This window comes from Protopterus annectens, chromosome 3.part1, assembly GCF_019279795.1.
Source record: "Protopterus annectens isolate FY-2018-M chromosome 3.part1, PAN1.0, whole genome shotgun sequence".
NCBI lineage: Eukaryota > Metazoa > Chordata > Ceratodontiformes > Protopteridae > Protopterus > Protopterus annectens.
Window position 1 is genome coordinate 950,237,284 of NC_056732.1, and position 27,131 is coordinate 950,264,414.

The following is a 27,131-nucleotide window of genomic DNA, read 5'->3' on the forward strand; positions in this document are numbered from 1 at the left end:
AATATCTCTGGTGAATTTAACCACCAAAGAAGGGACATCCTGCAGACATGACTGATCCTGATCGGAAATTCCATGGGCAGGTCTAGCCAAGACCATTGCACAGCCAGAGTCCATTGAAGAACCCGCATATGAAGGCACGCATAAGGGAGAATCGATATGGAGGCAGCCATGGAGCCCAGTGCCCGGAGAACCTCGCTCACCTTTGAAGACTTGAAGTTCGCTATCTGAGCTATGTGGCACCTGAGGTGTAAGATCCTGTCTAGAGTTAAGAATATCTTCATCTGCAAAGTGTCTAACCGTGCCCCAATGAAGTCTAGAACTTGTACTGGTTGCAGTTGGGATTTCTGAACATTGACTAATTCCCAGTAGATCCGCCAACCGAATGAAGTAATCTCGGGCCAGACAAAGGTGATGCTTGTTGACGGCAGCGAAGAGCCAGTCGTCCAGGTAAGGAAACACCTGAATACCCTGACGCCTCAGGTAAGCCGCTACAACTGCCATGACCTTGGTGAACACCCTGGGTCTGTGGTGAGACCGAAGGGTAGGGCTCTGAACTGAAAATGACTGGCTCCCAGCCGGAAGCTCAGAAACCTCCTGGAGCTGCTGTGGCTCTTGATGTGGTAGTAAGAATCCTAGAGGTCTAACAAGCACATCCAGTCGCACTCTCGGAGATAAGGTAGAATGGACTGTAGGGTGACCATCCAGAATTTCTGTTTGGCTACAGACAGGTTCAGCGTTGACAGGTCTAGAATGGGCCTGAGGTCCCCAGTCTTTTTTGGCACTAAAAAGAAACTTGAGTAGATGCCTGATCCGGACTGATCGGGGGGAACCTGTTTGATCGCTTGTTTGAAAAGCAGCTTTGAAACTTCTAGAGCTGCAGCCTCCCTGTGAGCGGGTAAAACATCCGGGAGGTGTTTTGGAATATTTGGAGGGGCAGCAAATGGGATAGTGTAACCACTGGATATAATCTACCCAGCGATCCGTCGTAATGGACTCCCATGCCACTGGGTGTAAGGACAATCTTCCCCCAACTGCCTCCAGAGTAGGACAGCCGGGCAACCCCTCAGGGCTGCTGACCGGGTCTATCAGAAAAAGGTTCCCTAGACCCAAAATTCCTGGGACCCCCCTACCTCTGGGTCAGCGTCAATCCTGTTCCCCTCTGCCTCTGGGGAAATAGTTGCCCTGAGAATCCCTGGAAAACTGAGATTTTCGAAACCACATCTTCTTCTGCCCTCTTTGATTCCTAGAGAAGGACCGCTGAGGGTTAGAGAAGCGGATCCCGACAGCAGACAAAGTCTTCCTGTCCTTTTCGCTCTGGACAAGTGTGTCATGTACTGTCTTCCCAAAAACGGAAGAACTGTCGAAGGGAGTGTTAATAAACGATGCCTTGAAAGGGTCCGCGAACTGACACAACCTGAGCCAGGCATGACGCCTCATGCTTATGCCTTTCCCCGCTGCCCTAGCTTCTCCTTCCGTGGCATGGGAAAGCAGCCGCATAGATGTGTTTGAGACTGACTTCAGAGTAGACATTTTTGCAGAGAGCAACTGTTTGTCCTGCGGCGATAAAGACTCTGGGGGGCAACTCAGCGAATTCCGATGCAAGGTCTCACTGAAGCCAGATCACATGTGCCAAATAGTTCAGCGCACGGATTGAAAAGGTTGCTGAGGAATAGATGCGCTTCCCAAACCTATCCACCGACCTGGACTCCTTGTCTGGAGGGTGGACTGAGGAACTCTCCTGTGCTTGTTCCTTCTTGCTGGCTGCTGTGACCAACATAGCGTCAACTGGGGCTCCTTTTGACCAAGGTTGTCGGTCGGAAGGGGGAGATAACATCTTGTCAGGGCATTTGGGGATGGGCTCTACGGTGTCAGGCTCCTTCCACGCCCGCGTGGTGATAAGGTCCACCAAGGGGTCCGCTGGCGGGGACACCCAGGAAGTAGATGGGCCCGTGCCAAAGGCCTCCAGGAACACTGACTCATCTCCAGAAGGTTTTGGGGCTGCCCAACCTCCCCTCTGACAGAGGATCTCCATGATTTCTTTGAAGAGACGTCTTAGGGAGGTGACCTGGGGAACCTTCTCCTTCATCTAAGTCAGTCCATAGTGAGGGACTCGGGGGGGGGGGTCCAAGTGCCTCCTTTTGCACTTGCGCTTAGGGTGGCCCTCTTCAGTGGGACTCTCAGAAGAGGATTTGTGAGCCGCAGGGGGTTCCTCAGGGAAAATAACCTGGTGATCCTCTGACATGGACTGTCCCTGAGACAGGATGAAGGGAGTCGTCGCCAAATCCAGGGGTGTCTGGGTGGAATCCGAGGGGATGGGCTGGGGTCTCAGTCCCTGGGAGAGAACCCTCTCCACCAATTCAAAGGCCGAAGGAGAGCGGACCTCCTTGGCACCCAGCAAGGAAGACGGCTTCCCCAGATCCAATGCAGGGACTGGAGCCAAATCAAGGGTAGCCTGAGGTCCGAGGAAACGGGTCGGATCCGAAAAGGGCAGAGCCGAAGAATCCATTCCCTCGGGTCTGACCTCCCTGTCCACGGCTCCAAGAGTCACTCAGATCTGAACTAGTCGGATCAGAGGAACTCAAGGTAACAGCCGAAGTCGAGGTTGGAGGAACCGTCGGCGCCGAGCTACCAGCTCCAAAAATCCTCTGATCCAAGAGCCCCGAAGCCGAAGCACAGATCGGGGAAGGGGAGATGCGGCAGAAAAAGGGCATGGAGGTCTCCCCTCCAGAGGGAGAGGGGCCTGGCAAGACTCCCATCTGTATTTGGGTCTGAATGAATCTCCGCATCATCCTGTCCATGTCCAAGTCCGATAAGCTCCGAGTCGATAGCGAAGAGGCCACCAACTCGGATCTGGCTGGTCTGCACAATGACGGGGAGGAAGGCCTCGGATCCGAATGTTCCAATGGCTCCAGTGAGAAACGAGGAGTCTGGAGCCATGAAGAAACTGGCCTCATGGCCTTAGAAGGGGGACTAAGAAAGAGCTCCCTGTCCGGGGATCTCTTGCGAGGTCTGTCCTTTCTCTTGTCCCTATCCTCTTTGCGCCTTTCTCTGTCCTTTTCCTTGTCAGCCACACTGACTGTAGATTTGTCTTTACTTGACCCAGCACCAGAAGAAGAGGGAGTTTGAGTCCCTGTCTGGGTGGGAGGTTGAGCACTAGGTACCGAGGCCGTGGCAGATTCCAGCATAGATGTGGGGAGAAGGCCTTTAGCTACTAATTTGGCCTTCCAATCCCTGAGGGCCCTAGGATTAAACCCAGTGCAGATAGCACATTGTGTGGACAAATGTGCTACTCCCAAGCAAATAACACACAGAGTGTAACCATTAGCCGGGGAGAGCTTATGGCCACACTGTGCATTTCTTGAACACAGATTTTTGGCTGATCAGCCATGGTGCTGCACCAAAAAAACACTACCTACTAAAAAAACACCACACACAAACACAGGTAGGGGAAGGGCAGGCTTAACAACTACTCTACCGAGTTTAACAAAAACTTTTTTTTTTGACTATCCGACGAACAAGCAATATACTATACTAAAGGGGAGGAAGGGAAATAATCAACTCAGACACACAAAGAGACTAAGTATTAATAAAACTTACTATCCCTGAGCTCAGAGCGAAGGAGACCACGATGCACACTACTGGCGTGGCAAACAATATCTGAGGGAAGGTAGGAGATGGTAGTGCATTGTGGGTAAGGGGAGGAGCTTGTAGCTTGGAGCACATGCTAGAAAAAAAGTTGCCGGCTCGGATCTGATACGGATCCACATACCCACAAGTTGCAGATAAAATGCAGTTAACTACTTCAGATAATCAGTTTCTGTAGTTTATTTAATCTATACTTGTTTTCATAAAGAGGGTATTTTTTTTCTTTTCAAAAGTTGTTTCTTGACCCCTGTGCCTATTGACAAAAAAACTTCCTGTAATGGAACTCAGGCCATTCATTCCCACACTATTAGAGGAACTACCTCAGTACAGGATAAGGGCTAAAGTCATCTGGAGGGACAATGACACCGGCAGCCATGACGGTTTTGTGCACCCTAATCAGTATGTTGACAGCTAGGAAATTTGTATGGCCTAATCTTACACTCTGGCATGGCAGGACTGAACTACCTATAATGACTGTAGGGACCCAAAACACCTTCCCTTTGCAAGTAGTTGCTCCCCTACACTTCTGAGTGATGACTATCACAGGGTGGTAGATTGATAAGAAAAAAGCCAAACCCCAGGATGTGTACCTATATTTTTGCCACATCTCCTCTAAGGGACTATGGTGCCCCTGCTCTGCCCCCCCCCCCCATGGATGGGCATGTCCATCTTACTCTACTATCTCTGTCAAACATCTAAGACACTAATCAAACTTGGATCACAAGGGTTGATGTGAAGGCTTTTCATTTTTTCAAGCACCTTTATTAAATGTGACATTTTTATAAAGTGACAAAGCTAGATATACACTACTAGAAAAGAAAGCAAACCGTACTAACATTTCTTTTTTTTTTTATTTTAATGCAGTACATACTTTAACAGTTTTCATTCACTCCAGTATTACATATACCTGCACAATTCCTGCCTTCTTTTAAATTTCACATCTCTTTTGAACACTATTCTGCATGCATCGTTCCATAAATTCCATTTATTTCAATGTAATTTGCTCCTTTTCTTTGCTAAAAATCTCACTTCCCATTTTTTTTAATCTCTCACATTCTACACGCCAGCAAACAACACTATATTGCAACCATGTGACAACACATCTACTTTTGTTGAGGCTGTTAACAAAAATCATTACTTAAACTGCCAAGGCACCATTTGAAACAAACCTCGGCTACATAGCACTACTTACTTTAACTCACCTTTATTTGATTCTTAGCCTACAACTAAAGTGAATCTCCTCCAGTCCACACCTACTGCCATAAGGGTTCTAGAGACCATAGCCACACATGGTATTGTTTTAGTAATAGGAGACTCTACATGGTGGGAACAGTGATACTCCAAGCTGTCTCTGTGGCACCAGGATTTGGAAAGTTTACACAGCACTTAGGTCCTTTCACCCTAAATATGAGTATGTTATTGTTGTCCACTCTGGGGTGAATGACCTTAAAGGAATATGTGCAGAAGCCATTGTTGTCTTACAGTAAGACTCCTGGAAGATGGTCTCTTGAACCCACACTAAGAAAACAAAGTTTCATTTTGACTCCATTTTGTATCCACTAAACAGTAAAATACATTTATTCTACTGCACTTAAAGTCATCTAGCTATTTAAATAATTTTTGAATGGTTTCTGTTATTTTGCCTGCTGTTTTAATATGTTCTCTAAATCTGAAGTTACAGCTATTAAATTAAATGAAGTCATAATACAGCATACACTGTATTTTAAGTGATTTTTGTGTTATGTAACTATTTAAACCCATTTTGAGTAAATTTCATTTGGTTTATTAAGTGAATTAATCAGTGTTGCTGCATTTATTTACTGTGTTTTAGTCACTTTAAAAGTTATAGAAAACAGTCAGTTTTAGCCAGCCCAGCACAAGTCATCTAGAGCTTTTACTGCTTATCTTAGTTGGAAGAGGGCAACTGCTGCAGTTATAGGGAAGGATAACCACTACTGGTTAGTGGTTATAGCGGTTTACACTGTTTCTTAAAATTTCCCTATTGATTTTGAATTGTGCGGAGCTGTGCTGGGAACAACAGGGTCAAAATGTGCACCCCCTAGATGCATGCATTTTCAGATGTAACTTACTCACCCAAATCCTAACAGTAAATAGGCTCTTGCTAAAGTATAGGTACAACAAGCTGTGCTTAGTTGCATAATATGAAGTTCCCAGCACCTAGCAACCTAAAGTAGCTCACAGCAGCTCTAGCAACCCTACGTTGCTCATCTTATTTCACAGCTGTTACAAATAAGCTCAACAATACTGTTACACAAGGTTCCTAAGCTGTCTTACTCTCAAGTCATATTTAAACCCAAATTACTTATCTACAGAGAAATTCATATGCAACCACACTATTCACTCTTAACTGATACATAACTCAATAGACCACAGATGTCTGTTTTATTTAAGCTCTGCAACTCTGTGTAAATCAAGATATAAACAGAAGATCAGCCTACTTGTCTCCCATATGCTGCCAGCATCATAACATTAGCTATCCTAGTAGTAACTGCATTATGCAAATACATAGTGAAACACAAATAACTCTTATTTGTGAGAGGTGCAAATATTTAAGAGATATGGAGGGTCACTCTCATAAGAACAAAGAATATGAGCATCTCACTAATACACCACACACTGTGCACCCAACCCTGACACATGATATAATGTCATATACTGATGTTGTAAAGAAATCCTTAGCTAAACCTCCTAGACCCATAAGGATCAAGTCCCAGCAAAAATTATACATTATACCATATAAATATCACCTTCACCAACGTTACCATCAGACAAGGGGCCTCACCGTCAGTATAGTCAACCAATCCACAAACAAAAAAAGGTTGGGTGACAGTGAGTTTTCTTTTAGGTGTTAGGATCTCAGATGTCTCAAGGGCCATAAGGACTCTCACACTAGTTAAATACAACTATGACATGGCAGTTGTGCATACGTTTTTAAATGACTTGGGGCAAAAAACCCTGAATGAGATGCAGAGAGACACATATGAGCTCACTATACATGTCACAAATATAGATAGGACCCTAACACTGAGTAGAATACTCCCTTATTCAAGAATGATGCCTATCTACAAAGAAAAGATGATTTGCTCCAGCAAATGCCTAAATAACTGATGTCATTTGGGGGGTCCAGAATGTGTCAGCATGGAAAGAAATGCTTGACAGTTCTGCTTGCATTACAAGTACCTCTTGTTCAAAGGCGTCCACACATAGGCACTGGAACCATAGAGTGAGGGGCACCCCCCCACTTTTGCAGCACTTGCAACATCTCAACCATCCTGGGTGCGCAATTGTATCAGCTTTTGCAGCACTTGCGATGTCTCAACTGTCCCAAACGTGCACCTGTTTGAATACAGGATGTCGCAGGAGGATTTATGCACTATGTCATTCGGGAACGGCAGATTTCCCTTTCTTCCAACTGCAGAGCCACTTGAACTATGCCGTTTGTGTTTGAATACAGGAGGTATGCACTATGCCGTTTGGAAATGGTGGATTTCCTTTCTTCCAACTACATAGCCGCGAATTCCTTCAAACTGCCGTTCGGGCAGAAGGTACTGTTCTAACTGTTCACAATACCCAGTTTCCTTCACCATCTTCTAAGATGACGTCTGTAAATACACAAACTTGCACACCATATGCACTATTCACAACACAACGAGCAAGCACGAGTGGGGTGTGTGTGTGTGTGTGTGTGTGTGTGTGTGTGTGTGTGTGTGTGTGTGTGTGTGCTTCTTTGTTTCTTATGAGACCCACCTTTCTTGACAAAACAAACCAGAGATAAAAGAATATGGAGCATTCATAGGTTAGTCATTTGAATGTGTGATAAAATACAGTGCAAGCAGGAATGCATACGGACAAACAGGTATATGCACATATTATAGAACCATGTTACAAACTCAGTCCACAGGTGTTTCTATTGTTAAAACAACTTTATAAATACACATCTACATCTTAAATTTAGTTCACATTTCGAGTGGCAAGCAATTGCCTGCTATCTGAGGTTCAGATGATACTTTTGTCTAGATTTTTAATATAATTTGCTGTGATCAGGTGTGATCATTTCAAGATTTGGGCACTGCAAAACTATTAAACCAAAATCAGAAGATGGCTAATGTGATCAATGGAACTGTTGGGTAAGGATGGATTTACTCAGCAACCCTGACAGCCACTTAGGTGACAAAATTCTGTTTTTATTCCATACATCCTTAAAGCAGATTGTAAGAAAGAATATGTAGTTATTTAGGCCCCTCTCCCTATGGCATAATGTCTTCATCCCCTGTGCTGACTCAGGAGTTGTGTGAATGCTTCCACTCAAAAGAAATGATCGACTAAAGTCCTATGCACATTTTAGCAGGCTTTCTCTTACCAAAAATCCCTTTAGTAGGAGTCCTACTTCCATGCCTTCCAAAATATGACTGTGCTAGGGTGGCACTTTGACAAATCTCTACCTCCCACCTGCATACTTGAACTTGCATTGGCTGCTTAACTACCATGTCTCCATGGATGGTCACTCTAACACTCTGGTATTTATAGGTCATCAGTGGCATAGTCGAGATCAAAACCTCGTTCACAATGATGTTTCTACAAATGTATCACACTTCTGCTATTTATTTATTTATTTTTTTTATCAGCTAAAGTATCTTCATTTTCGTAGATAATTAAAACAGGTCAATAGTCCTTCAGTATATACATGTCTAGAAAGTTAACACAACTTAGATGACCACAACACTTTCTCACCAAGAATATCAGGGGCCAAAATCATAAAAACTAAACTGATCATCTCAATTCTTTGTTCCTCTTCTTGGTATCATCTCATCAACTGAGTGACATTCTCTGCCTTGTCAGACATTATTCTCTCTGATCTACTGCAGACCAAGTCCAGTGGTGGCATGAACGGCAGATTTCCTTTCTTCCAACTGCAGAGCCACGGATTCCTTCAAACTGCCGTTTGGGCAGAAGGTACTGTTCTAACTGTTCGTAATACCCAGTTTCCTTCACCTTCTTCTAAGACGGCTCTGTAAATACACGAACTTGCACACCGTATGCACTATTCACAACACAACAAGCAAGCAAGAGGTAGGAGTGTGTGTGTCATGTGTGTGTGTAAATGCCCCTAACAAGACAACAGGATACATCTGGTGGCTAGAGGCACACAGGCTCAAACCCTGCACCTTGGGCATAGGTAAAAATAGCCTAAGGTCCCTAGCCACCATCACTTGTGAATTTATGCCTCACATTTTTGTTTTGTTCTTTTCCTCATTAAATCTCTGGTTTTCAGGAGAAGTAAAACAAAACCTTTTATGCTAGTAATATTCTAAGTTTATAAGATCAGTATTTGAAATGTGTCCCTATTTGGGGGCTGTATTCCCCCATTATTGGCTTTGTTCTGTATTTTTGTGCTAGGAGGTTGAGAGCTATGGTGATAAGTGACAACTGAATTCACTAAATGATAGCCATTTAAGCTTGTCTTCCTGTCTTTCAGGAAACTGCTGATTTAGCTTAGTGGTATGTTGCTCTGACTATAGTGCACAGAGTTCTGGGTTCAAGACTTGAGAGTTAACTGTACAGTGGTAACACAACATTTTATACAAGCAGCTTTCCAAAATTATACAAGCAATGTTTAAAATGCGTCCCTGGTGTATGGCCTTTTGTCCCTCCCACTGTGATTCTGTATTTGTATTTATATATATGTGTATATATATATATATATATATATATATATATATATATATATATATATATATATATATATATATATATATATATATATATAGAAGTAGACTGTTATCATGGACATGTTCGGAATAGGGCAGTTTTGTCGTTATTGGTGCATGCATTTTGCTTCATTGCCTACTGGAAAAATGTTCAAACAATAAATTTAAAATGCGCTCTAACTTAAGTCTAACAAGTGTGCTGTATTATACAAGGAATATAATTTAATAAAGTCAGGAAGGTGTATCAAAGAATGCATGTATGTTTCTTGTTTTGTGCGCAAGGGGCCTCTGATTTGAAAACAGCCCAAAGGTAATCTTTATCCACCACTGGCCAGATGCATTTTCTTTGGATGTGGTGTGGGTTTTAATGCTGTTTCAAGGGCAGAGAAGTTTTAATGCCAAGTCTATTTTCATTGTGAGACAGTGTTGCTTTGTTTAGCAGATATCTGTTAGTGTTTGTGCATTGTGCTATAAAATGTAAAAAAAAAATAAAACCCAGAAACGCAACTTGGATTTAAGGATGGGCAATAGAAAATGTACTCCAGGATTGCCCCTCATGTCACTAATAAATAGAGGCAGTTCCTAAATACTGCATCCCTTATATGGGTCCCCTCAAATTATCTATGGAATGATCACAGTTATTCTCACTAGGGCTAATATACAATTATCAGCCATGGGATAGGTAAGACCAATCAGAAAATGTTAATTCAAGAATCAAGCACCAAATGGGAATTGGCTAAGCTTAAAAAGTCCTCCAAGTGAACCTATGTTGTGGTAGTAAATAGTTATAAAAAATGCCCTTTTTAGATCACCAAGTGCCCCTCTCACCCTCCCCCCCCCCAGTCTTCAACAGCTTCCGGCACCTTTGCGTCCACATACTGGCTAAAGCCCTTGCTGCCCCACACAGTACTTTTCTTTTTTTTTTTTACACTTTCAGTTAATTAACATTCAAATATATCACCATCAAAAGTGGTATCAAATAAAGGTGGCTCAGCTCAATACCAGAAGTTTAAAAAACAAGTTGCTGACCGTAAGGAAGTCCTGCACTTGGAAGCATCCATACACGAGTAATCACTAAAACACATTTTAAATGCCCAGAAAATACTCCCTCCATACCTTAGTTCAGTGCCTACCATGCCTTCAGACTCAATGTCAACTGCAGTGGCGTGTCCAGGGACTCACAAATGGAACAAATCACAAACAAAATCAACCATCAGTTTTTCACCTGTTACAAGACACCTTCCTTGACCTCAGAAGTTCATGTTAGGTTCTTAAATGTCACAGATGAACGTACTATAAAATAGGATTTCCACCACAAGTAACCTTTTCCTTCAAACTATCTAAACCACTTGAAACAAATATACTGGAATTCAGAGACTTCAAATGCACATATTGCTACAAATTCTACACTAAAGTCTTGAAATTCATTCATAACAAGATCACCGCAGGACGTAGCACTGGAAAAGCTTTGGGATGGTATTTACTTCTCTGACGTACAGTCTAAAAACCACAACCTATGGCTAACCACGTTTGAGGAAGATTGCAAACTGGGAGTCATTGTCAAATCCCCCTGACACAGAAGCCCTCTAGCAGGAAGGTACACTTACAAATGCCTTGTGCATTGCAAATAGGCTAAAATTGTTGCATTTGCCAGATAAAACATTCCACCAAGCATAAAGCGTTGACAATGTCCTGCTTCAAAATGAAAACGTAATTAGAGATCTGGGAACCTGGGAAGATGATCCCTTCTCCTTTGATTACCCTGTAGCACTAGCTATCAAAAATCATTCTACTTGGTACAGCTGATCACCAAAGGAATATCAACCAGATTTAAAGATATTATTGTCCCCCTGCATTCAGCACTGATAAGACAAATTATGTAAAATAATGCCACCCCCCTTTGGGATGTACCTCACCAGAAATATCAAACAGCTAGAAAGACCCCAAAGGTTCCTAACAAAGAGGGTTACAGGCTTAAAATTACTAAACTATCAGAAAAGATCTCTTTCTTGTGTCCTACATGCTCCTCACAGGAGACCTATGACCTGCCTTGCTTTCCAAGTAATTGGGGACCCAGCAGTCTAGGATCTCTTGTACTTTTATACATCAACCAGTCCTAACTATTAGTATTAAGTCTTTATCCCATGCATGGGTCCACTCAAATTATTTATGGCATGATTCCAGTTATTTTCATTAGGAGTAATACATAATTATCGACCATGGGATGGGTAAGGCCAATCTGTAATCAAATGGGATAGTTATATCGAGCAAAAAAAGGAAAATTGGCTAGGCTTAAAATGGCCGGTAAGGGCAGCTATTCTAGTACTTACCTATAAACCTAACAAATACCAGAACAAGGGATCTAAACTGGCTTACACAGATCAATAACACAAGCTGGAGAGAGAAAGAGGTTCATTGCTCAGCATTTCTCTCTCTAAACTCTGGAATTGACTCCCTCTGCACATAAAGCAGTGTGACAGACCACATTCCTTCACAAGGGACCTAGATAATTGGATGCGTATTCATAAACTCACCCCAAGCTTGACTGGCCTAGCCCTAGTTATTTAGGTTGGGAACTGGCATGAGAGTCAGGGGAGAATATATTTGACCACTAACTAATGAAAGCTACCTATGCCTGCGCACCCAACATTATCCCTCTTTGGGCATATGTGACCATTAAACTGTCACCTTTTCCATCAAAATTAGTACCAAATTGTCAAAAAAATCAAATGCACTCAGTAACTACTCCAAAGTAAACCTTATATCCCCATTTGTGGGCCTTAAGAGTTTCAAAAGCATTTGTTCTGCCCCTACACCCCAATACCCTGATGTTTGAAAGCCACATCATCTAGCCATGATTTCTAAAACCATCCCAAACAATGTACATGGAGGTCAGCGCATACCAGGCATAAGTATGGTGGGAAATTTGGCGTAAACCTAAGCATTGATCAATGCTGACCAGTTTCAGGCTCACCCCAGAATGCAATTATATACCGGTAACAGGTACATTTAGCATGACAATGGCACTTGTAGTCAAACAATTGTACAATCATTTGGAAGTATCAGTAACAAGTTTTTATATAACAGTTAAGATAGCAAAATACTACTTAAGGAATATTTGCTTAAAGGGTAGTGAGTAGATACATTAGGAATAGAAAGTAGATGATAGACAGTAGGTAGTATAAATGGTATTGTGTAAATTAAAAGTTATGTACTTACCATAATTAAGTATCCGTGTTGCCCATTTTCATTCTTCCTCACTGATGGGTCTCGGATTCCACATTGGATCTGATTCGGCCACTTCTTCCAGGCTCCAAGTCTCAAGCTCCTCCCTCTTTCCATAATGCACTACACCTTCTCTAACTCCCCAGACTTGAGTTTGCTGTCCTATAGCATAACAGGCTCTAGTAACAAAATACAGAATAGAAGAAAAGTGAGGCTCAAACCCAGAACCTAAGGGTTCTGAATTTCCTTCAAGAACTTCTTGAAGGCACTAGGCCGGGGGATGGCTGGAAGGGATGTAAGGAAGAATGAAAATGGACAACACAGATACTTAAGTTATGGTAAGTACATAACTTTTAAATCTGATGTTGTCCTTTTCATTCTTCATCACTGATAGGTCAGAGTCCACAGCTATGCAACTCCTGAGCGGTCCTCAAGGAAGGATGTGCCAGAGCACAGTCAAGCCCAAAGGATGCCCTGCTCCTAGAAATAATATCCAACTTATAATGAGAGACAAAGGTGGGAGTCTTAAACCAGGTGGCTGCAGTACCAAGTCCTGGAAGAGAAGCCAGATGAAGTAGCCATAGCTCTGGTTGAGTGGGCCTTGGGAAGCTGAGGTAATGAAATACCTTTTTGTGAAAAAATGAAAGAAATACAATCAGAAAACCATTTGGCTAAGGTAATCTTAGAAAATGCACGACTTGAATGGTTTGCTGAGAAGGAAACAAATAGCTGATCAGATTTCCTAACACTTTTTTGTCCTGTGGAGATAAAAATGGAATTGCCTGTGAACATCTAGAAGATGTAAGGTATATTCTTCCTTTGTTTGAAAATGTGGGAAGAAAACTGGTAACTGAACTGATTGATTGATGTTGGATTCTGTGGCTACCTTGGGCATAAAAGAGGGGTTTGTCGTTAATGATACCCTGTTTTTATGAAAGAAGGTTGTGGAGAGCTTGCAACGCCAAAAGCACCGCCCTCATCTCTAGGACACTGATATGCAATGCGGTCTCTAGGGAAGTCTATGTGCCTTGAACGGATCTGCCTGAACAATGCCCCCCCACCCGAGGCAAGAAGCGTCCGTGGTCAACATGGCTTCGACCGGGGGAATCACGAAAGGCCTCCCTTCTCTGAGTTCCCGCGCATGTAACCACCAAAGAAGGGAGTCCCTGCAAACTTTGCTCAGCAGTATCAGTGTGTTCAACGGGTGAAACAAGAGGGACCATTGGACTTGAAGGGTCCATTATAATATTCACATTCGCAGACGGGTATGGAGGGAAAGACCGATCACTGCTGCCATAGACCCCAGTGCCCTCAGGACTAACTCCGCTGGAAGAGTAGGACTCCGGAGAAGGGCTAACACCTGATAACACAAGCTGTTCAGTCTGACTGATGTTAGAGTAGCTCGGGAGATTCGAGTATCCAACCTGGCCCCTATGAATTCCAGGGCTTGAGTGGGGCACAGGCAGGACTTCTGCCGGTTCACTGAAATGTCTAGGTTGTGGGCTAGAGTCAGTGCGTAATCTCTCGCCACAGAGAGCTGATGCCTGTTGGTCACGGTAAGAAGCCAGTCGTCTAGGTACGGGAAGACCTGAATGCCCTGAAGTCTCAGGTCGGCTGCAACCACTGCCATGACTTTGGTGAACACTCTGGGGGTTGAGGTGAGGCTGAATGGAAGAACCCTGAATTGATAATGACTGGCTCCGAGCCGGAAGTGGAGAAACCTCCTGGATCGTCTGTCCATCAAGATGTGGTAGGTCGCATCCTTGAGGTCTATGGAGCACATCCAGTTGTTCTTCCGCAGAAGGGGGAGAATAGATTGAAGAGTGACCATCTGGAACTTTTCCTTGAGTATGAACAGGTTCAGAGCGGAAAGGTCTAAGATGGGTCTGAGGTCCCCGGTTTTCTTTGGCACCAAAAAGAACCTTGAGTAATAACCCAATCCAGACTGATCTGGAGGGACGGGCTGGATGGCTCTTTTTCTTAGCAGCTTCAAAATCTCTGAAGCCGCTGCCTCCCTCTGATCGGGTGGGACATCGGGGAGGCGTCTGGTTTTGGGGGGAAGATTTAGGAATGGAATGAAATAACCTCTGGAAATGATACGGAGCACCCATCGATCCGTTGTAAGGGACTCCCAGTTTGACAGGTGCTCCGTCAATCGCCCCCCGACTGCCTCCAGAGAGGGACAGACGGGCAAGCCCTCAGGGCTGTTGCGCGGGTCTGTCCGAGAAAGGTTCTCTAGACACAAAATTATGCGGCCCCCCTCTGCCTCTGGGCCGGCATCCACCTTGTCCTCCTCTGCCTCTAGAGGACGAGTGGTCCGCAGCTGGATGGGATTGCTGAGACTTGCAGAACCACAACTTCTTTTGTCCCCTCTGATTCCTGGAGAAGGATCTTTGGGGACTAGAGAAGTGGACTCCGACGGCAGACAGCGTCTTCCCGTCCTTTTCGCTTTGGACCAGCGTATCGCGAACGGTCTTGCCGAAAAGAGCAGAACCGTCAAAGGGGGCGTTCGCAAAGGACACCTTGAAGAGATCCACGAAGTCGCAAAGACAGAGCCAGGCGTGACGTCGTAAGACGACCCCTGCTCCGCTGGCTCTAGCGGCTCCTTCCGAAGCATGAGAGAGGAGCCGCATAGACGTATTAGAGATGGATTTCAGAGTGGCCATTCGTGTCGTAAACACATTCCTGTCTCCGACCGACATGGACTCCGGGGGGGCTGCAGCGTATTCCTTGATCAAGTCTCGCTGTAGCCTGATGGTATGTGCCATATAGTTCAGCGCCCTTATGGAAAAGGTCGCTGAAGCAAACATCCGCTTCCCAATCCAGTCCAACGCTCGAGATTCTTTATCTGGCGGGTGGACCAAAGAACTCTCCTGAGCGAGTTCTTTCTTGGTGGCCGCCGCCACCAACATGGCATCAACAGGGGTTCCTTTGGCCCAAGACTGTCTATCTGTGGGGGGACTTAGTATTTTATCGGGATGCCTAGGGATTGGCTCCACGGTGTCGGGCTCCTTCCACGCCCTGGTGGTAATTAAGTCCACCAGGAGGTCGGCTGGAGGGGACACCCAGGAGGTAGATGCCTCAAATGCCTCCAGGAACACGGATTCATCAAGGGAAGGTTTTTGGGCAGACCACCCCCCTCTATACGCAACATTTCCATGATGTCTCCAAAGGAGACATCTTCAGGGGGTGACCTTGGGGAACCCTCCCTATCATCTAAGTCCGTGTCGGTGGTAACGGACCCGGGGGAGTCCAGGTGCCTCCTTTTACACCGTCGTTTCCGAGGAACCTCCTCGGTGGGGCTATCCGAAGAGGGCTCGTCCACGGGTTGTTGTTTCTCCACGGGAACTAGCTGGAGGGCTTGGGCAGGCTGTCCCGATGGTCAGATGATGGAAGACAGACCCTCATACAGTGGGGGTAGGGGTGGATCCGAAGCCCGAACCAGGGATCTGGAGGATCTCGACAGTACCCTCTCCACTACCTCAAAAGTTGAAGGAGAATCACCCTCGCCAGCCTCTGAGAGCAATCTCCTCGGCTCCAAGGAAGGGATCGGGGTCAGTGCCGATGCAGTCGGCGCCGAGAGAGAGGTGCGCTCCGAAGCCAACAGCTCCGAAGACACAACTCCTCCCTCGGATCCGACGCTCAGCCCTCGGCCCCGAGAGCTCAGATCCGGCAAGCTCGAGGGCATAGTCGGTGCCGAAGAGACCAGCGCTATCGGCGCCGACAAATCCCTGGGTCCGACGGGGCCCGGATCCGATGACTCCAAGATCCAAAAACGAGTCGGAGAAGGAGTGATCGGGGAAAACATGGGGGCCGCACTCCCCCCCAGAGGGGGGGGGAGGCAAGAACACCCCCATCTGCATTTGGGTCTGTAAGAACAGACACATCATCCGATCCATATCCGCTTCGGAGATGCTTCTGGTTGACCTGGAAGAGGTAGTCGAGGCGGGCCGGGAGGGCCGCCTCGACGACCTCGAGGGAGACCGATCTTCCTCCGGCGAGAAGCTAGGCGAACGGAGCCGAGAGGAGGAGGATCCGGAGACCCCCGAAGGAGACTTAGCTACTTTAGCTGGCGGAGCAGAGGGGTGAGATTCAGCCCGCCTTTTATGGGATCTATCTCCCTCCTTATCCTTGTGCCTCTTTTCCTTTGTTGAGGAGGCACTAGTTTCCCCAGAGCTTAAACCCGAAGAGGGAGGTTGAGTCCCGGGTTGAGCTAAGGGAACAGAGGGCGTCGAGGCCGCTGAGGCAGCCGGAGCCCAAACAGGAGAGGAAGAAGAAGCTGATTCCTGGGGGAGCTTTCCTGCCAGGATCAGCTTGCTTTTCCTATCCAAGTGCCTGGGGGTTAAAGGCCGCACAGATCTGGCAGGCCTCTGAAAGATGGGCTGCCCCCAGGCACAAAACGCACTGAGTGTGGCCATCAGCTGGGGAAAGCTTGTGGCCACACTCAGTACATTTTGAAAAAATGGCCTTAGGCCCTTCCGCCATGTTAGCACTTACACACACACACACACACACACACACACACACACACACACACACACACACACACACACACAAACGCTAAGGGGGGAGGGGGAGTGACTAAAGAAAACTAATTAACTGTACCAAGGAAAAAATTTAAACTAGCACTAAAAAGGGGTAGAAAAGTGTTTACTACCACACACACACTATTTTTAAACTCTAGAAGAGGTTATAATCAGAAACTATCTCACCCAGCCAGGAGCTCTTCAAAAAGGAAAGCTTCTTCAGCCGCGGCAAAAAACGATCTGAGGTAATATGGTTGGTAGCAGGGGATTATGGGTAGGGGGAGGAGCTAGGAGCTCGGATCTTGGAAAGCTGCCGGCTTGGATCCGAAGTCGGATCCAATACCCACAGGTTGCAGAGCAAATGAAGTAACTATTTCAGATCATGATTTATGTTGGACATAATGTCATACTAAATAAATTATATATCCAGATAATAAATGGCTTAGATAAAGTTTCCTCAAGTAAAAGCAAAACTGCCATGAACAAGAACAAACAATTTTCAATAGCTTATGAAATGTTGATGTCCTTGACTCAGGTTTCAGTCCCTACAGGAAAATCTAAGTGAGAACTTCTAAGGAGTATGTACTTTTAAAATAATGCATCAATTAAGAATTTCAAAAAAAAAATCAGTTCAACTACTTCTATACTTGCAACTATACAATAAAAAAAAATTCTATATGGAGTGCATTACACTCCACATATAAAATATGCCTGATGACCTTTTAACTTGTATGACATCTGTTGGCACTGAAAGTCAATTACAGTTGATATATGGCTTTACTAATAGATTTGTCCACAAAGTTATGCATGTTAGAAATGTACATACAAGTAGATTATGTCTCTCTTAGGTTCAGAAATAAATTTAAGACCCCAGAGGCATTCCTGTTAGATACGCTAGATGAGTTGCAAAGTGAATGTACAATGAAATTTTCATGAGTTACGATGATCACTAAAAGATATGTTGAAAAATTAGAAAGCCACACCAATGCTCACATTAAAGTTTGAAGAACGGTATACCTTACCGGAAAAATACATTTATTCACATGACAATATGATATTAACACCTGCCTATGTTTTAATGTTCTGTTCCATCAGCTTTGCTTCCTTTTGTCATCTTCTTTCCTTAGTTTCTTTTCTGATCTGTAATTTTATTTTTATTAGTATTTTATTTTTATTATTATTGATTCAGTGCATTAAGAATATGGATCTGAATTAGAATTTAGATGAAACATTAGCTATATGAGTAATGCAGTTATTTTAAATAAAAAAAATAAATAAATAAAATAGAGAAAGTACCCCAGAAGAAAAAGAAAAAAAAGAGATTAGCCTCAGAAGAATATATGGTCTTAGGGACAGTAGTTTCTAAAATACCAATTAAAAAAAAAAAAAAATGTTTTTTTTTTCCAGTGGCCCTCTATCACTTCTGCAACTCCTAGCTGCCTTTGACAGATATGCTGGCATTTAAAATCTGGAAAAAAATCTAATGATCTTGAGTATAATTTGGTTCAAGACAGGGGCAAAGAATACATGTAAAGTTCTTATTAAGCAGGATCAAAAATAATGCTTTTCATTTTGTGTCTGCCAGGAGTTAAATTGAAGTAATTGTGTAGCACTTAGTCACAGTTCAGTATCCAACAGCAGAGATTTAAAGAAAAGATTCTCATTCCACAGCATCAAGGTCAAGAAAAAAAGGGTCAACAAATACCCAGCTTAGTGCAAATATAAAGATTTATGTAGAAAAAAACTAATTTCATTTTCAGAGATAAAGGGTAAGAACTTCAAGGTGGCTTGCATTAAGAAGAGGCAGATACAGTCTAATGAGAGACAGGAATCAAGGCTCATGGGGAACCTATCTCCCTTTCAAATTATAACCATCAATATCTACTTTCAACGATCAATATGTTCAAATGCCTTTGGGGGAATCATCGATATGACAGTAGTTTGATTAGCTTTGCTAGTAATCAAAAAGAAGAATTAGTATTTGGTCTGTAAAATATGTAAGTTTGTTAATGTCATTATAGCTGTTTTTAGGATGGCCTGCTGCTCACTTCATTCATTTATTCACTCCACGGTTACCATGCTTGAAAAAATAAATCTGTATCAGAACCAAGTATGAAATGAATGACTGTATCTTAATCACAGCTTTAAGAAAGATTGCACATTCGGAATTAATCAAAGGAGAATGTGAGAAAGGGGTGGGATTGCTAAGATTATGTGCATACTGATGAAACTGGATGCAGTACCTGTATTCAGTTTCAACTGTTTTGAGAAGATCACTTGTACGTAGTAGCTGCTATAATCTTTTTACATAAAATGATTTTATGTGAAAATAGGATTTCATTCTTCTGAGTATAAGACTGTGATGGACGTTCCCTTATGATGTGCAGTCAAGGATGGAATCACTCCTGTCTTGTTTTCCAACTATTATAACATTATTTGAAAAACTATGTTTAGGTTGCTGACATTCCCTCACATGGATAAACCAGTTTCTCCTATTTTAATAGTACATATAGTTTTCAAGAGGAAATGGGTTTGTCTTCTTCTGTATCCTTAGCTTGCACTACTCATGGTTAAGAAATCTAGCAGCAAAAATGAAGTGACAGCATAGTTACTCGACTAAAAAAAGAAGTTATGTACTTACCATAACGTTCCATGTGAGCTGTTTATCTCGCCTTTATTCTCACTGATGGGTTCGGAGCCGATCCTTGGCTCCGACACGGCCTATAGCAAAGCTCAAGGTTTGCCAGTAGTTTGAGACCAAGCCCCTTATCCCACAATGCACTGCTGGAATTACCTCAGATCTTGTTTGCTGCGAGTAGCATTATATATATACATATATATATATATATATATATATATATATATATATATATATATATATATATATATATACATATGCCCTTTTATTTATTTCTACCAAGAAACACTTCCCGAAGGGGAAGAAGAAATATTGAATAATCAGGATGGTACTAGCCTCTAAGTCAACAGTCAGCCAGGAGGGAGAAGGAGGGAGGGACGTGAGAATAAAGGTGAGATAAACAACTCACATGGAACGTTATGGCAAGTACATAACTTCTTTATGTGAAGTTGTTAAATTTTGCCGTTTATTCTCACTGATGGGTAGCGTCCCTAGCACCCTCAATCTTGGGTGGCTCATGGAAGTATGTTTTTCAGTACCGTGGAACCAAAGGAAGACCTGTCCCTGGAAGCCTTACCTACTTAGTAATGCATGATAAAGGTATGAGGCTTAGACCAAGTGGCTGCAGCGCAAATATTGTCAAGGGGCAATTTAGCTTGAAAAGCAGAAGACGTAGAAACGGCTCTGGTAGAATGAGCCTTAGGTTTGTGTGTCAATGGCATGCTAGCATTCTCATAAACAAAGGATATATAATCTGATAACCATTTAGATAAGGTTGTTTTAGCCACTGGATTGCTTTTTTTGGCTTCTGAGAAGGATACAAAAAGTTGATCTTATTTTCTAATATCCTTAGTTCTGTCAAGATAAAATCCGAGCTGTCTGTGTACATCAAGTTTGTGCAGCACGCATTCCAATTTGTTAGAGTAGTTGGGAAAAAAGACTGGCAGCTCAATGACCTGATTGATATTTGATTCAGAACAGACTTTAGGCAAAAATGAGGGGTTGGTTCTGAGAGATACTCTATCAGCATGGAAAAACATGTAAGGTGGTCTGATAGATAATGCTTGAAGTTCTGACACTCTGCAGGCAGAAGTAATGGCCACTAGAAAAATAGTTTTCCACGATAAATATTTGAGATCACAAGAAGATGCTGGTTCAAAAGGGGGAAGAATAATTTGAGAAAGCATAAAGTTTAAATTTCAGGGGGAATAGGGAATTTTAATAGGAGGTCTCATGTGAAGAACACCTTTAAGAAAAGTCTTAGATAATTTATGGCTCATAACATTTGAGCCACCAAACCCAAGGTGAAAATTTGAGATGGCAGCTAACTGGACTCGAACTATAACAGCTGCTGCCCCTTCCTTTCTAAAATGGATGATAGTGGGGCTCGGAAAGGGTCAATTTTCTGCGTGTTGGCCCAAATTGAGAACCTTTTCCATTTACTGCCATATAATTTCCTAGTAGATGGCTTGTGAGAAGACAAGAGAATTTGTCTTTTATCTTCTGAAATTGAATGAAGCCTGGCAATTAGGGGAAGTGGATTAGCCAAGCAGTCAGTTTCAGGGACTGCAGTGAAGGATGGAGGTCCCATGACGGGTGCGTCAGAATGTCCGGAACTGGGTCCAGGATCCATGGATCTTCCAACAGATCATGGTGGAGAAACGGGAACCAAATCTGTCAAGGCCAGTAGGGGGCTATGAGGATAACAGTCCTTCCCAGCGATTTTGCTTTCTGTAAAAATCTGGTATCAATGGGAAGGGTGGGAATGCATAAAGGAGACCCGGGGGCTAATCGTGTAAAAGTGCATCTCTTGGGGGATGACTGGGAGGTGGTATTAGGGCAAAGTAGCTTCTGCATTTTGAATTGATGTGGCTGGCAAAGAGGTCGCAGCAAGGCCGGCCCCATTTGCGCAAAATCAACTCCGCAACCTGTTGTTTGAGAGACCACTCGTGAGGTAGCAATATCGCCCTGCTTAGCTTGTCCACTATCAAGTTGGATTTCCCCAGGATGTGCGTTGCTAACAGAAAATGCTGGGATGACACAGCCCATTGCCAGACCCTGAGGGCTTCTCGACAAAAGGGGTAAGACTTGATTCCGCCTTCCTTGTTGAAGTACCAGACTACTGACATGTTGTCCGTCTGAACTGCAGTAGTTCCTAGAGGGAGAGAGTCCTGAAAGTACTGCAACGCCAGAAGTACTGCTCTCATAGGTTCATAGGTTCATACTAGGCTATCTGCCCTAGGGCATTTATAAGCCTAGCCAGAATGTGTTTGGCTTTCGCCACCCATTTTAAATTTATTTTGCTATGCCCTTTTTCGAGGTTCCCAACTCTAGAACACTGATGCGCAGATGTGATTCTTGATCTGTCCATGTGCCTTGGGCAGTCTTTCCCTGAAAATGCCCTCCCCACCCTATCAGGGAAGCATCCATGGTCACAGTGGCTACAGGGGGGGGGGGGCAAAGGGTCTTCCGATTGTGACATGAAGAGATGTCAAACACCACCGAAGGTCTCTCTTGCAAGAATCCGTGATGTGAATCATGTGGTGCATCGGCAGTTTCTGGTATGACCATTGAGCAAAGAGGAGCCATTGAAGAATTCGCATATGCATCCTTGTGAGTGGTATAGCCAGGATTGCTGCTGCTATCAAACCAAGCACCTTCAAGACCTCTGCTGCTGTAGCTATGTTCTTTGACACCAGTGAGCTGACATGTTGGCGGAGAAGTGAGACTCTTTTGATAGGAAGACGCAGAATGGTAGTTGAGGTATCCAACTCTGCTCCTATAAAAACGGTATGCTGTGATGGCGATAAGGCAGACTTTTCGAAATTGACTGTAATGCCTAATTGATGGCAGAGTGTCAGAGTGTATTGTGTTGCCTGAGTCAATTGATGCCTGGTGGTAGCAGTGAGGAGCCAATCGTCTAGGTATGGAAACACTTGGAATCCTAGACATCTCAGGTGAGCCGTGACCACTGCCATGCATTTGGTGAACACTCTGGGGGCTGTAGTTAGACCAAAGGGCAGGGCTCGAAACTGGTAATGACTGGCTCCCAGCTGGAAACGCAGGTGATCTCTGAAGCATCTGTTCATCTTTATGTGATAGTATGCTTCCTTGAGATCTATGGAGCACATCCAATCGCCTTTCCCTAGGAAGGGAAGAATGGACTGAAGCGTGACCATTTGGGACTTTTCTTTCTTTACGAACTGGTTGAGTCTGCTGAGGTCCAAGATAGGTCTCCAGTCCCCTGTTTTCTTTGGTACCAAAAAGAATCTTGAGTAAGTTCGGAATTCAACTTGGTCTGCTGGGACTGGTTGGATGACTCTTTTTTCTAGCAATCTGTGGACCTCTACGATTGCTTGTTCCCTGAGATTGGGTGGAACATCTGGGATTCTGTTTACAGTAATGGGAGGGGTAGAGAACGGTATGAAATATCCTCTGGAAATGATGCTTTCTACCCATGTATCTGATATTATGTTTAGCCAGGCTCCTGGGTACAAAGACAAGCGACCCCCGACTGCCTCCAGAGCTGAACAGTCGGGCCCCCTTTCAGGGGCGCTGGTAGGGTTGACCGGAGAACTGACCCCTGTCACCCTGTTGCTGCAGACGCCCTCTGCCACGGGGGCGGCGTCTTCCGTTATAACCCCCTCCTCTGACTCTAGAGGGGGTTTCTACACGTGTGCCCTGAAAGGCTCCCTGTGCTTTTCGGAACCACATTTTCCCTCCCCTAGGGCCCTTGGGGTAGGGCCAAGTAGGGGTAGAAAAATGGACTCCAACGGCAGATAAGGTCTTGCCTTCCTGCTCACACCTGGTTAAAGTTTCCTTTACTTTAGGCCCAAACATTGATGAGCCATCAAATGGGGTGTTGATAAAGGAAGACTTAAAAGGGTTCCGCAAAGGAACAGAGACGCATCCAGGCTTGTCTTCGAAGAGCAATGCCCGAACTAGCGGCTCTACTCGAACCATCAGCTGCATAGGATATGAGATGCATGGACAAGTTTACCACTGAGTTTAGGGTAGCGAGCTGGGCGTTGACTTTGTCGGCCACCCCTGCAGCTACCGTACTCTGGAGAGTATCTGCTAGCTCTTTCAGGAGATCTCTTTGTAGCCTCGTAAACTGGGTTAAGTAGTTCAGTGATCACAGAGAAAAAGTCGCTGAACTAAACATGCGTTTCCCATATCTATCCATGACCCTAGAATCTCTGTTAGGAGGATGGATAGATGTGGATGTCTCAGACACTTCCTTTTTGGTGGCTGCAGCTACCACCATGGCATCAACAGGCACTCATGGCTTGTCCACTGGAGCAGACATGAATTTACTGGGCTTGCGAGGAACAGGTTCCATGGCCTCCGGTGACTCCCACGCCTTACGAGATATCAGTTCCATGAGCTCGTCGTAAGGTGGAGACACCTAAGAAGTGGAAGGCTGAGACCCAAAAGCCTTCAAGAGCACGGACTCGTCCTCAGTAGGGGTCTTGGACTGCCAATCGCCCCTCTGACTAAGGATCTCTAGTATCTCTTCAAAGGAGATATCCTCAGAGGGGGATCGAGGGGACCCTTCTGACTCATCCAAGTCCGTGTCAAATGTCAAAGACTCCTGTTGGGAGTCTAAGTGCCTCCTCTTGCACAATCTCTTCCTGGGCACCTCCTCAGTGGGAGGATCTGGGGACGACTCAGAAGAGCAGGGAACGCCCTGTGGGGGTACTTGAGGCTCAGGGTCTCTACGTTTAGGGGGACCGGTAGACGAAGGAGCAGACACAGGATCTTGACGGGAGAGGGAAGGCCGAACCGATGCTGACATTGTCTTGGAGACAAAACTCTCCTCATAGCATCGAAGGCACCATGGCTCCAATGAGAAGGAGTAGACGGACCCAAAAGTACCGTCCGATCCTCCCGCACTGAAGCCATGGGCTCCGAGCTCGAGGTAGGAGCCAAGCTCATCCGAGCCGAAGCACCGAGAGGAAGAGTCGGCACCGACAAATCGGTCCGACTATCCTCCCCAGACCCGATGGGAGAGCGTCGGCTCCTAGAGTCCTCGTCGGTGCAGAGGACATCCAAGTAGATGGAGCCGATAACACCGGTGCAGGTATCGGCTCCAAGGGTTCAACAATCACTGGTTCAGTTTCCTTCGGCTCCGAGAGTCCAGTATGGCTCGGAGGAGGAGTAGACAAATCTGGTTCCATGGCCTTTGGCACAGACGAGCTGGTCGGGGCCGAGAACAATTTGGCAAGTCCTGGTGCCTGTAAGAGCTTCTGCACTAGCCGATCCATGTCCAAATCTGAAAGGCTGACTGAGGACTTAGATGAATGCACCGAAGGTGTTAGCTGGAGCAGAGGAGAAGAGGGAACTTCAGAAACCGGCTCCAATACTGAGAGCTGGCTCCGAATCAAAGGTACACTCGGTTCCAAGGTCTGTGGAACCGATGACCCTCCCTCTGAAGTTTTTGCCTTTTTTGCCACTTTGGGATCTGAAGATTTTGTGGATTTGGAGGATGTGCTAGCACCCTCATGGCTACTCAGTACCTCAGAAAAGGAATGCTGCAGTAATCCCCTGTCTATTAGCTTCCTCCTTCTCTCCAAGAGGACTCTTGAAGAAAAGGAATGGCAAATGCTGCAAGTGTCTGGGAGGTGTTTAGCCCCCAGACAGTAGACACATTGAATGTGTCCGTCAGTGACGGACATTTTCTGCCCACAATCTGGGCATTTCTTGAATCCTGATTTAGGATGAGACTTTTCCTTGTCATCTGACATAGTAAAGGTAAAACAAACCAGTATACTGCAAAAAACTAATACAGTAAAGTCCTTACTTATTTGTAAAGACCCAGAAAGCAACTAAGCCCAACCCGGGCACTATCTATGACAATTAACTAAATTTTACAAATACAGGGCTAAAGAGGCCCACACAGAAAAACCCTGACTATTAGAAAAGAGATTAATAACTCTAAATAGGGCTAAAAGACCCACACAAAACAATTAAGCCAAAAGGGCACAAACTATGCAAAACTATAGATTCTATTAACAAATTTTTAAACACTAGCACACAACTATCTATATAAAATCTAAAACAAAAAGAAAGTTTTTTTTATCAAAACTTGCTGTTTTTTATCACAAATGGTCCGAGCTAGCTGGATCGCCAAGATCTCTCTTGCCATGGCAAACTAGATCTGAGGTAATTCCAGCAGTGTATTGTGGGATAAGGGGCTTGGTCTCGAGCTACTGGCAAACCTTGAGCTTTGCTATCGGCCGTGTCGGAGCAGAGGATTGGCTCCGAACCCATCAGTGAGAATAAACGTCGAGATTTAACAACTTCACAAGTAATATTTAAATACAGATGCATAGTTCTGTGTATTTATCAAATATTGCTTATTTTTGAGTGACCCTTTCTGATTCTGTGCTTTTTCTATTTTTTATTCTTTCCATGTGACTGGGTCAGTGGCAAACACCTTCACCCCATCCTCATGTCATCATTATGCCTGTGCGATAATATAGGTCCATGCACACATTTGGCAAACTAACAAGAATACCCCAAGTTTTGAGGTTAAATTAAAGTAATAAAAAGCATTTTAGCAGCATCTGACATTTCTAGTGGCAGAATCACCATTCTATGAGAGCTGCATCTCTTCAGGACATTATGCCAGTAAGTAATACAGTTGCATATGATCTTTAAGAGAAAAAACAAATGCCTGCAAAGGCATTCCTGAACACCTACTACTAAAAAAGCCTTTTGTGTGATTCTAATGCCAAGTTAAGTGTTTTCTGATCATGTGCTAATAAGTGGGACATCACTAAAAAGATCACAAAGCAAAGTTAAGGAAAAAGAGCAATCAAGCAAAACTTAGATTTTACAAATCCTTCTCAACACAACACAGTGCACAATTTATTTTTTATTTTATTTATTGCAGTTGGTTTACCAGGATAGTCCATTGGGCCAAATGAACCCGTTTTCAATGGAGTCCTGGGGAGAAAAGCTCCAAAATACATTCAAAGTTACATAATAGGTACAATAGATAGTAAAAATGAAGACAATATCAAATAGTACAGCAGGTATAAAGTTAAATACATTGTGCAGAAAAACTTATTAACTATTTAGCACAGCAAAAATTTCCATTTATACAGAAAAGTTAGGAAAACATAGTTACTAGAGGAAGAGGAGATACAAAGACATAATATAGTGGGGGAGGAAGAAACATAAGGACTTGATTAATAAATTCTATTGAATTTTCAGGGTATATTACGGATGTGAGCAGAGCAGGGAGGGGGATGAGAAGGAGTAGAGTAGATTATGTAGGGTGGGAGCAGGAGCATTCCCACTGTGATGAATACCAGTACTATCCAGGTATTTCATTTAGAAAATTTCTAAAATCTAAGTTGT

At 44.2% G+C, this 27,131-nt stretch overlaps 1 protein-coding gene across 1 annotated transcript in view; it reads right to left on the reverse strand.

The window, feature by feature from the left end:
• RTTN (rotatin) overlaps positions 1 to 27,131 on the reverse strand; it is a 3,641,098-nt gene that overhangs the window by 1,876,809 nt on the left and 1,737,158 nt on the right. The gene's annotated exons all lie outside the window — the stretch shown is intronic.